Source organism: Anser anser (assembly GCF_964211835.1).
Source record: "Anser anser genome assembly, chromosome: 3".
Taxonomy (NCBI): domain Eukaryota; kingdom Metazoa; phylum Chordata; class Aves; order Anseriformes; family Anatidae; genus Anser; species Anser anser.
This window is the reverse complement of record NC_139722.1, coordinates 69,905,620-69,917,823: the sequence shown is the minus strand read 5'-3', so window position 1 is coordinate 69,917,823 and position 12,204 is coordinate 69,905,620. Positions and strand designations below refer to the sequence as shown.

Genomic DNA, 12,204 nt, shown 5'->3' with positions numbered 1-12,204 from the left:
ATTAAAATCTGTCCAAGTTAACAAGTTAATCTTGTTAAAATCCATCCATGTTAATGTTTAACGGGAGGCAGCTAAGGCTTTTTTTCTTTTTTTCTTTTTTTTTTTTTGGCACTGAAATTAACGTTTGTTGGGTGGTCAAAGCAGCCAGCTGGTAGTGCCCATCTTTAGAACTTTTGATGTGTTTCTTTTAAGCTGGTAGCAAAAAAGTTTAGTTTTAAAATACGGACTAACAGATGGAAGAACTAAATGACATTCATTGTGATTTGTAACATGTCTCTTTTGGCTAAGGAGTATGAGCAACACCGGAGCCAGTCTTTAAGACAGCCTGTCCTTAGTCTCATGTCCTGACTCAACCTTTACCAAGGTACACGGGATAACTTTATCGAGATATGAAGAAGGGCATTGTCTCGGCTCTGCTGGACTAGGGTAGACTGCTGTGTGTATGTTGCCTTCAGGGTCAACAATACCAACGGTGAACTTCAGCTTCTCCCATTCCAGGAGGATGCAGGTCTTCCATGCTGGTATATGAGTAAGATTCATCTGCCCTGAGACAGATCTCTGTGCTATAATTGCTTGATGCTCCCTTTTTAGTCTCCTTTTGTTTACAGTAGATGGCAGACATCTGAAGCCAGGCAAGAGAAATCTCAGCTTGTGAGTCCTGGGTGTTGGTTAAAAAAAAACACAAACCAAACCAAAAAAAAAAAAAAGAAAAGTTTTGTAGCTGTGCTTTAAAATGTAGCCCAACACAAATTATTTTGATTAGATGAAGGTCTCATTCTGGAGGACGGCTGCTCTGGGTTAGGTATGACTACACACTAAGTGGCTTCATGTGCACGTGTTCTGCCTGTCCCACGATCGGCTGGTTTATTTGAAAGCAGGGAAGATGACAGAAGGGGAACGCTGACCTCCAAGTGCTTCCAAGACGGAAAGCAGTGGAAGGAAAAAGCAACACACAGGGATGAGTATTTGAAGTTTGAATCCAGGTAGATTGCTTGAATGATTCCTTGAAAGTCTGCCAGAGGCTAAAAACTAGCCAGCGTTGTCCAGAAGGACGAAACCCACGCTGCTGCAGCCTTTACCTGATGCTGCACAAGCTCGTCTAGCTCCTTGCTGTAAATAGGTTGTGTTGGCTGAGTCTGAGACATAGAAAGGTTGAGCCCACATTACACAAGTCGTAATTTACAAAAACAAAGTTGATCTGCCTCTTGACACTTTAATTTCTCTAGCCAGCAGCTCCTGAATGATGCCAGCAATTGCAAACTCCCCACGATTATAATGACTTTGGTGGCTGCTGCAGGAGCTTTTGTCAGACCGAGCAACTGATATTAGAGCCCTACTGTGACAGGCGCTAAGTTAGGAACATAGATGAGAAATAGTCCTTCCTGAGAAGGTGGTGCGGAGGGGTCTGGTGATGGTGGCTGTAGTGTACCCAGGTGAGCTGGTGTAAGAGCCACCCAAAAGCTGTTGAAAGCTCTCATTGAGGTGGCTGGCCGCAAAGTAGCGTGCTAAAGATGAGGGGAAGGACATTTTGGAGTCGGAAAAGGTTCAGGGTGGCTAAAGGTTTAACCAATCGTATTTTGCTTGGGAAAACAAAGGCTGCCTTCTAAAAGGAGACTTCAAGAATTTGCCTTTCGTGAGCTCACCGAGGCGGGGGCACCAGCTCACCGGATACCCTGTCCGGGCTCTGTAGCAAAGTTTCCAGTTTGCCTGTAAAGGGAGACTTTCAGTTCCTGTAAATATAAGCGTTAAATTGCGATGAGGAATAACATCGACCAACTTCTAACTGCTGTGTTTTTGCAACACTATTTCGTATGTTCTGGGGCCTGAAAGACACATTTCAGCTTCTCATGGTGGTTTACAGAGAACTGGACTCAAAACCTTTAAAACCTAGTTGCTCTTAGACTCCTGGTGTAGAGGTTCAGCTGCTTTAATGTGAGGAAGCAGAACATTCTTCAGATAAATGGCAGCTTATCTTGCTCGGGCACTACAGAAATACCAGTCCCCTTATTTGATGCTTCACTTCACGGCAGCTCTGGGGAGCCCCAGGGCTGCCAGTGTGTCGTGTTTTGCTGGTTGAGTCTGTTGCAGCTGGGATTAGGGCTGTCATAACAGTGCACCACGATGCTTTTTTCCTCAGGTGAAATGCAGGAGTTGACCTGTAGCACCTGAAGGCCTCGAAGGAAAGCCTGCCCTCGTGGGAAGCGGCAGGGGAGGGGAAGGCACGCCGTTGTCAGAATGTGAACGCTTGTCTCTGGAGATGCCTCAGAACAAGGCCTCCACGTGAATGGCTCTGGGTTAGTAGGCAGGGAGACCTCTTTAGGAGGCACAGATGGGTTGTAGCAGAGCAAAACAAGGCGCAGTGATGTGCCCTGCCAGATCCCTTCTACTCCGGCCTGACAAAGCTGCTGCTCTGCTGAACCAGACTTCAACTCTGCTTGGTTGTTTTTTAAGAGCATCCGTCTTCATTGTGAGGATCAAAGTGCTATCTGGAGGTACATGAGAGGTAAGGTGTCTGAGGTTTGTTTCAGAGTTTAAGTGTGACAACAACTTTTTTTGGTGAAGAGCAGAAAGTACTTTGAAATTTGCGTTGTCAACCTGTTCGTTCTTTTCAATAAGGCTCGTGCTGTGCTGGTCTCCCTGCTTGAAATTCAGTGGCAGAGGGATTAATATTTGACTTTTATCCTAGCTGTCTAAACTTAAGTGCTATGCTTACATATTATTATTTTTTAAGATGCAAAACAGCTGATTGCACAAATCGGTGGTGTCTCAGCGTACTGCAGATGGTACTGGCTATTCTCACATTTCTGTGCTTTTTAATGAATTTGAGCATCTTTTAGGATGGAGCCTGGAGAGCTCTAAGCTTGGGAAAGTTATTTGTTTAATCTTTATTCTTTTGGTGCCAGCATTTCTAGGAGGAGGAGCGAAACTGAGATTGCTGAGACTTAGCTTAAAAATTTTGGAACTATCAGAGAGCTGTTTTGTGTCTCTTTATAATAGCTGGCCCTGACAGTTTAACAGAGCTTATTGACCATCTGCTTTGTCTAGTTTGCCACATGGCAGAGTACAAGTAAGCCAAAATACTGACTGCAGAGTGTATTAATTAAACAACTTACTTGCGAACACTGTCAGGATACTAAACTGATTGATATTACGCATTTAACTTTGTCCTTTCCTTTGCTGCAGTTGCTGGATATGGAGCCAAAGAACATAAGATAAGTGGGGAGAAAAGAGGTGTTGGGCTGTACATCGGAGTCACTATTTCCCTCCTCGCCCGCTGTCTTCTGTTACCCATTCTCAACAGATGGGACACGGAGTATATTACAGTCTTGTCCCCCTGCTGCTCCTTCTGACTGCTGCTCTTTGCCTCTCACAAAGCTGGCAAAAGCAACAGCTGTTCCTTAATTTCTGCGTTTGAAGGCAGGAACATAGCAAGGGGAGGGGGGAGAGGCTGAAAGACTTGTCATCTTGCCTGCACAGGACTAGAGAGAAATGTTGTCCTTGCCTCTTTTTCAAGAGCCAGTATCTCTTCTGAGAAGAACAGATTTCATGTTCTTCGGTGTTCATGCTTCTGGAAATTCAGTGTGCCTTTCTCCGAGGTGAGAGCAGAAGTTCGGAGCTTGGTTATGCCTGCATACCTAGCTGGAGGAACCTGGCTCTGGGCTGCTTGGTAGCGTAACTAATTCTGCTTAAAGGCACGGCCGCCTGGGAAGGCAGTTTTTGAATCCAGACTGTGCTGGTCGCAGAGACATACAACATGTTCTCTGAAACGGCTGTGGCAAGATTTTGGCAATATCCAACAACTGTCTGCATGATCGAGGAACATGCTGTAGGTAGAGTCTCTGCAGCTAGAAGCTGAATCCTGCCTAGCTTGTTGTAATGAACAGATGGCTCGTTAATGTGCTCTGCCGTGCTACGGCAAGCAGCAGTGCTCCTTCAAGGCCTTGCTACCTGCACCTTCATTGCAGAATCTGTGTGCAGATTCTTTTTCTTCTGGTAGCTTGCTGTAACAACAGGTAACTGTTCATACGTGGATTTGTGTAGGCACATATTTGTGGTCTGTTAATAGGCTTCTGAAGGACTGGTGTGTATATGTGTAGACTGTGTATATAGTGCGCTGTGGGATGGCATAACATGAAATAGTATGGCAGTTCAGTATAACGTCAAACTGAATGAACTACTGTTTGGCTATATGTTTAATATACCAGAGCTGCTGGAAATGCTTTGCATAGTAGGTAAATAACTGTAGGAGAAAACTGAAAGACTGCTGTACTGGTTGGGATTCTGTCTGAAAAGCTGTGTCTAGTCAGCCGCAGACAAAGCCCCAGCTAAACACCTCCTTGTTTTGGCCTCAGGGATCTCGATTCCAACCAGGAGCATCCCTCTGACTGCATTTTGCCTTCAGGAGTTGCAGAGGATCTTTGATTTACACGAGTGCTTCGTGCCCGGGGCAGTCCTGCTGTCTGTTATCCTGACAGAAGCAGGAAGCTCTTTGAGAAACGGGATCTCGAGCGTGCATGTGAGTTCTCTCCTTCCTGGGAAGTGCTGAAGCTTCGGGATCCCTCCTAATAGAGGGTGCTCCTTCCGGCATTTAGAGGACACTTGAGAAAATTGCATTCCCCTTTAAACCTTTTTTTTTTAAAAAAAAACTTATATAGTGTTAATTAGCATATTTAAGAGTAGACTATTGCTCTTTTGTTAACTTGAAAACCTGAGGATTATAGCACTTCTGCCAGGGCACCAACTCGGTAAAGAAGGGCTGGGCTTGATGTGGCTTTTTAAAAATAGCCCTTGCCTGGAGCTGTATTTCAGTCATAGGGAACACTTTTAGTAGTTGTTTTCTTTAGCATGTACGTGGGGGTTTGCTACTAACAGGGAACAACATTTAGCTGTGTTCCTCCTTCAGCAGCCTGTTGGGCATCTTTCCCTTCGGCTCAGCCCAACTACAAATTCTTTGCTCTCGGTATTGCCAGCCTGTAAGTTCATTTTACTTTAAGGCCCTTGGCAGTGCTGGGCTTGCAGTTTGCCTGCATCATCTTTCAGCTACGGTGGTTTGCGAGGGCTAGCAGCTGTTGCAACAGCATCTGGGATTTCTGCGGCTGTGCTGGAAATATCTCCTGCTCGTGTGTCCGACGAGCAGAGGGACACCTCAGCGCTTTGGCAGCATTCTGTGTTGGGCTTGCTAACCCTGTCATGATTAGGTAGCCCACCACAAGTTTTCATTACCCAATGTGAAAAGGTCTGCCATATGTTTCCTGCAGGCAAGTTAGCATGTCCTGGAAGATGATGGCTCTTTAGCATTTAACAAGTTAACAAGTAAAGCTGTGAGTAAATTAGACACTTCAGAATGACTTCAATTTTTACTTTTATACCAAGCCAAAACAACAAATATCTTGCCATATGTTATACTTTGCTCCTTCAGTATGCCTTAAATGACCCTTCAGGCTATGGTTATAGAACCACAAAGCCTTCTTTCCCCAAAGAAATAAAGATATCCCTATCATCCATAACTTTTAATTCTTCTGGAATGCCGCCAGGAACAGAAACACACATTTTTCTTTGGTCTCTGACCATTTCCAGCAACACAGATGATTAGATATCATTGGCAAGTCCTGACTTTGCATGTTTGTGTCTCTGTGAAAAATAGAGGAAAATATCGTAACATATCTTTGTGACATTTGTGGCTTAAAATAGATAAATCTTGAAGTAGAAGCAGAAGGAGAACAAACTTTTAGGCTGACCACAGCAAAGTGGGAATTCAGCTGAAAATGTGCATTATTTAAGGATCCTGGGAGCTGAAACGGGAGGTGGTGATGCTGCAGGGTACCTTGGAAGGCAGTGAGACTGGTATCTGTTCTTGAAACAGTTGCTGCAGGTTATCTGCTGACTCTGACAGATGATACTTGCTCAGTGTGCATTTTCAAGATGGCAGAATCCTGCAGACAGTAGTGTAACCCTTTATAAGGCTGGTTGTTCAGAGTACGATTCCTCAGCAGTGAGCAAGAACTCACTTCTCTCAGGACGTGTAAACATGCCTGTAGGGATATAGGGGGATTCATTGTCAAGTGGGTAGAAAAATGTGGTAGGAATTGGAGCTTAGAAGGATTTTATGGAAGGTTTTCTTTTAGTGATGCTTTGCAGTGGTCCCAAGGAAGTGCCGTTAATATAGAGGTACAGTGTCTCCTTACAAACCTGTTTTTCAGAGACTCTCAGAGAAGAGTAATGTGCGTACTTGAAAATAAATGAATGGGAAGACATTTTTATCAGACTTCTTAGAGCTTTTAAATGGAGGTATCCTACAATAAAGTCTAAAGCTTAAATTCCTTCCAGACTTGCTGTATTTTGATGTAATGACAGAATTTTGGAAAAAGAACTGAGCTAAAACATACTGGCAATTAGACTTCAATTAAAATCGGGTGAGATGACATATAGGACCAGTGAGCAGATATGTCTGGTGGTGAAGTGGTGTTTTTGCAAGAGTGAAGGAGGGGTGGTGCTGTAAGAAAGAAATCTCAGTTAACATAGCAGCTGGGAAAACAATGCTTCTGTGCAAGAAAGTAAACTGAATGTCTCAATTGAAAATCTCCATTTTGAAAGGAATTAATACACCCTTACCAGTAGTGTGCAAAGAATATAGTCTGAACTTTATGTTCAATTTTCACCTTTCAGTGCTTGGTCACTTTTCTGTTTTTCCTTGATATCAACTTTTCAGATGAGACCAGATGAGACTTTTATTAAATTGGCAAGTGAGAAGAAAACTGAGCTTTCCTTTTTTTTTTTTTTTTTTACTGTCTTGTGCTTTTCTGTCTATAGAGAAATGTTAAGAAAAGGTGTCTTTATCTAACTCAGCAGCTGCATCTCCATTGGCATCACAATGGCTTTTCCTTGTAGACTAGGCGAAGATTTCCCAGCAAGGAGAGGAAAGCACAATGAGGAATTCTGCCTGCTCAAGAGAAGTTGCCATGTTTCTGTTGTACTGGGCAGCTGCATCAGTGACATAGTCAAAATAATCTCATTTTCAAGGGCTGTCACAATTTTCACTCAACTTCCATTTTCTGAATTAACCAGTGTAAGTATTTGAGTGACTGATGGGGCTACGAACCAAGCAAGGCTTGCCAAACTGTGTTTTTGGTCAGTTTGGGATTCCTAGAAGCTGTTCTGTTCCAAGTCAGAACCTATTTTGGTTTCTCACTGTTGGATGTTTTGTGGCAGGAGATCTGAGCAAGTGCTTCCTAAACAGCTGCTCATACAAGAACTACTGTGTATGGACAGACCAGAGTCAGTACTGTAAGTGTGTGACCCCTGACTAGTGTTTCAGTCACCCGTTCAAGAAAGAGAGAAATGCCAAACTAAAAATAGCAAGTCCAAGGCCCAGGATAAGTGTTTTCAGTCACCTACATAATGAACTCTTTTGAAAACTTGTTCTTAAAACACAGAATACTAAGAAATTCATTTGCTGAAAAAATCTGCGTAGTGTATGTATGCATTTTATTCCTTTTACAAAAGCCCCTTTGGCAGCTAATTAGAGGAAAGTTACTCCTGTTGATTCTTTGCAAATTACTTCCTTAGCTCTCATATAGTTAAACAAAAAATCTGGGAGGGAAAAAGTCTTCAACAGAATTGGTGAGAGGAAGAGTGAAAGGATCTGTTATTTATCCTCACTGGCTGAGGTGCCTGCAGAAGCCTCCAGTGCTGTTTATGGAATTGCAGGCTGCATCCATCCGTGCAGAGCTACCTCCCTGCTGCTGACGGGAGAAGGCAGCCAGTGAAATGTGGCAGCCAGCCCATGCCGGCTGCGAGGGCATATAAGTAAAAAGGCATGGCCTTCTGAAGGAGAACAGAAAGCCTTCCTTCCAGCCAAGAAAACTTGACAGGTGTGCTAGCTACCAACAGTAGGCAGTGTGTCTGCTAGACAAGCCCAGCCTCAGCTGAATTGGCAGAGTTTGAAATGCAATAAAACTCCAGTTTAGCTCTCTTAGCACATTATTCTCTCAAAAGCAGCTTTGTGGCCCTGCTAGCAAGCAGAAAAGAGAACTGCAGAAAGAGGGGACCAAGGTTTCTTCTTGAGCAGACAAGGTTTTTGACTGAGGTCACCACCGCATTCCCTCATATGGTCTACATAAACACAGAAGTGTCCCTGGCAGTGGCAATCACACTGATGCAGTAGAGAGTGAATTTGGATGGCTCATTAACCATTACTGATTAAAGAGAGTTCCTGCCACACACACCCTGACCTCCATTTGAAAATCCCATTGCCATCGCTCTTGGGTGTAGGTAAGCCTGCACTGAGATGACACGTAGAAGTATGATGCTTTATCTATTACAGGCTACCACCATTATTAAACTGCTACCTTCAAATACATACGTCAACACTTTTCCAACTCCTCTCTCTTCTCTTGTATGCTAGGTGGTGCCATGTTTTATTCCAAGCCTTGTGTCGGCACAAGTGGGTGGCACGGGGGGAGTTTAGACGTGCCATGCAGCACCTGCCGGCAGTGTGTCAGAGTGCAGGCACGGCAGAGCGGGCCATACTTCGTGTGGCTCCACTTCTGTAGCTGCACAGCCTCAGTGTTTTGAACTCTCCTGTGAAATTGGCCCTACCTCCCTTCACTTAAGTGAATGGCTTGGCGGTACCTGTGCTTGTCAGGCTGTGCTCGGCCTCCCCTGCCCCTCTTCCAGCTGGCCTCTGACACAGTGTGGGGACTGGCAGCCATCTTATGTCTCCCGTTCCCCTTGCACAGGGTAACATGGTGTACGTGCTAACCGTGTTCTGAGGTAGGACCTAAGCGGCTGACTTAAATTTAGCTTTTGGGCAGCCTGTAACCTAGATAAAGACTTTGTCCAGAGGAAACCATGGTGCATTCCCACCGTCTTTCTGCCCTCTTGCCCTTTAATTGAAAGGAAGGCAAAACTGCAGTGGCATCTATAAAGGCAGCAGCTGCTGCTGTGTGCGGTGTCAATGCAGGCCAGCGTGTTTTTTGGGGGAGGGTGAAGATATTCAGGGAAGCTGCATGGGGGTGAGAGGCCTTGCTCTGGATGTGGAGGTCCTTTCCCTATCCTCTTTCACAGAGGCTTGCCCATAAAGGGAGTTTTCATAGGAATTGCATTGAGGGATGTTGTTCATACCTCTGCCCATAACCGTGATCCCTCCACACTGACAGGGGCACTCCAGTTGAAGCGAGAGGACAACTGAGTTGCTTCTTTTTGCATCACTGAAGCACCAGGATTGTGGTGTTGCTATTTTGGTATAGTGGTGTGCTATTTTATAATAAAAATGTGGGCTGCGTGGTGTCGCTTTAGAGGTGCTGGCTCTTTGGATAGAACTTGTGATTGGAATAGCATCTGCCCAGTTTATCAGCTCTGCAGTCACTTGAGGCCCAGGACAATCTGTGGCAGTGCTAGCTCAAAACAAACAACAACCGTGTGCAGTGGCTGAGGGAAGGGACAGAGCCAGCTTGGTTAATGAGACGGAAGAACTTGGCTTGAGTTGGTTCTCCTCCCCTGCTTGGTGAAAATATCAGTTGTTGTTAATTGCTTTAATGAGGTTCACAACCAGAATTTTAAATGTTTTGTGTATGCTGTATATGTATAGCCATTGCCCTGTAAGTATATCTTTCATTTCCATTTGAATTTTGAAACTACAGCTATACCTAACCCCTGGCAGACACACAGACATTAAGATCCCCTCATACTTAAGTGATTCCCAGGCGTTGTTTAAATTTGGTTTGCACCATGTTTTTTCTTTATAATTGTAAATAAGGAAGGTTGAGCTGTTCTTGGCTAATGGTAAGTAACACATATAGGATGTGTGTCCCAGTTTGCCCAGGAGGATATCTTTATACAGGGATTGTCCTGTTTGCCATCATTCTGACCTGAATGATGCCTCCCACCACCCAAAACATAACCCCCAGACCTGTGACCTTCATGTTTTATCCTTGCCAAGCAGCTTGCAAGAGAGTACTGGATGATGTGCTGTTTTTTCAGGTGATTTTCAACGTCCCTGTTGCATGACTGCATCCCTTTACATTCTAAAAATTCTGGTCCCAGAAAGTCCCTGTTTTCCTCACAGTGTTCGGTTGGTAGCCTTGACTGTCATCTAGTTGTGACAGCCTGAAACCACTTGCCAAGGTTAGCAATTTCTCTTCTCAAGTACATCTCTAAATTTGTCATTGTCAAGGCTGGTTAAATCCCAGCTTGGGTTCTTTCTTGCCTTTAAGGAACACGCTGCTCAAACTGGTATATCTGTTTTTATATACACCTGCTTAACGGGAAATGATTGTAGGGGTGGGTGTGGAGGAGGTCAGGCTACTTATAGGTTGCCCCTATACTTCTTCAGCTCTGTGTCTGTCCCTCTGTGTCTCTCTCAGCTAACATTACCCTGTTCTTTAGATTCTTTCTTCAGTAAGGAATTAGTGATCCTGAATATTCAAAATCTAAAAGAGTCTCAGCCATTAAGTAATTATTCTCACAGGATCCCTCTCCTCTGTCTGTTTTGTGTATTTTGTCCAATGAGACCATTTATTTCAGATGCATTCTGGGCTAGTGTTTTTTAACTAGGCATAATGTTAGGGCATCTTACCCGAGCATATAAAAGAGAACTGTATTTTTCACCAAAACACTTGCAAATGGCTCACGATAAATATGAGCGAAAGCCCTTCTCACCCCTACTCTTATCTTCCCTTTAAGCCCATTAACATCTGTTGGAGGGCATGCTCTAGTTTGTTCATCCAGATGAGTGCATTAGACCAACAGGTTACTGTTACTGCCAATGTTTTTGCATTATGTGTTATGGACATGTACAGAAAGTATGAGTCTAGTAGATTACAAAACACCATTATATCAACTACCCAGTCAGCATTGTCCTTTCAGACTTCACTGACTTAATTCAGCTAAGGTTATTTCTGCAAATCTGCCTCTGTATATTGAAGTGGATGTGCTGGAAGGGTGCAGTGCATTTGCTTATGGTGGGAGAAGTGGAGGAAGGAGAAGGAAGAATTTCTAACCACTCTGCTTCAGCGAAGGCTAAGTGCTGGGATGGACAAGCTCAACCAATCATCCAAGGAGCATTGTGGTATCCGTTTTAACTTGTAATCCTGTGCTTTTTCTCACATGTCTCTAGTTGGGGGCAATGCACATCTAAGTTGCATACTGATACGGAGCTGGGATATTGTTAGGGTGCACTTTAAACCTGGGAACCTAAGAGTGCTCCTTCTTCCTTGGGTTCAGACATGAATCTCCAACAAGTCTCCTCTTTGGGAGTTCCTTGGGTAAAGATGTGCCCTTCCTAAATTAAGCTTCAGGCTTTTTGCCCACTTATTTGCTAAAAAAAGCATAGGGTGAATTGGCAGATGCAGACAGGCTTTAGCTAGCTCTTTATTCTCTGAGCCAGCTGGATGTGCGTGAGCTTTGGTCTGGAAGTCTGATTTCCATGCTAATATACTATGGCACCTGAATGTGAACACTCTGCCAACAGGTTTTTTTCTGTTGGTCCTAAAACTGCACGCATGCAGCTGTAATTTCTGGGCCATCCATGCAGTTTGTGCACATAGGGCACAGCAAGCTCAGGTCCAGCTGTTCCTGCTTATGTAGACACTGTTGTCGGGCATGTCTGTCCATCCTTCTCATCTAGCTAAACAGCCTTTTCCCACAGCTTTCTGTTATATCCTCTTTATTTCCAGGCACTAGCAATTCCTACATAAGCTTCCCTTCTGCTTCACAGCAATGTGTGGATTCCTCCTTGCAGAGCCTTGTAAGCAAGGCTTTTGGCATTGCCCTTGGTTTAACAACTGGAAAACACACTTCTAAAATGTTGAACTTGTCCAGCTTGAAATCATCTGAGCTCAAGAGATTCATAGTAGGTACCTGCCTCAGCTGGAATATCTTGGAAAGACTTTTAGGTAAGAGTTCAGTTACTTAAGATGCTGAGTTGAAGTCAGGAGGAAAAAAAGAACAGTGTTTTGCCACACTGTGTGAGGACTTCCAACAGCTTAGTTGAAGCTCTGGTGTGTCTTATCTTGGAAACATGGGAGGGAGTAGACTTGCTTTGTGTCAGAGATGCCCGTGGCCGGTTGCTGAAAGTGTTCTCAGTTTCATCAGGCATCTCCCATTCTCTTTCACAGAAGCTTGTCCTGTGCCCTGACTTGTAAAAGTTTGGCAGTAAGCTCCAAAGATGAACAAGCTTTCCAAACAGGGAACTCGGCTGGGCTC

General features: G+C 44.2%; 1 protein-coding gene across 5 annotated transcripts in view; it reads left to right on the top strand.

The window, feature by feature from the left end:
• Positions 1 to 12,204, top strand: part of PPP1R14C (protein phosphatase 1 regulatory inhibitor subunit 14C) — a 52,235-nt gene that overhangs the window by 21,296 nt on the left and 18,735 nt on the right. For 2 of the 5 annotated variants that reach the window (XR_014581952.1, XM_083829996.1), the window contains one exon: positions 1 to 12,204. This exon is cut by the window's left edge. The exons of 2 other annotated variants lie outside the window; for them this stretch is intronic. The gene's annotated coding sequence lies outside the window, so the exon portion shown is untranslated. One more of the 5 variants, XR_014581953.1, reaches the window with a different exon arrangement.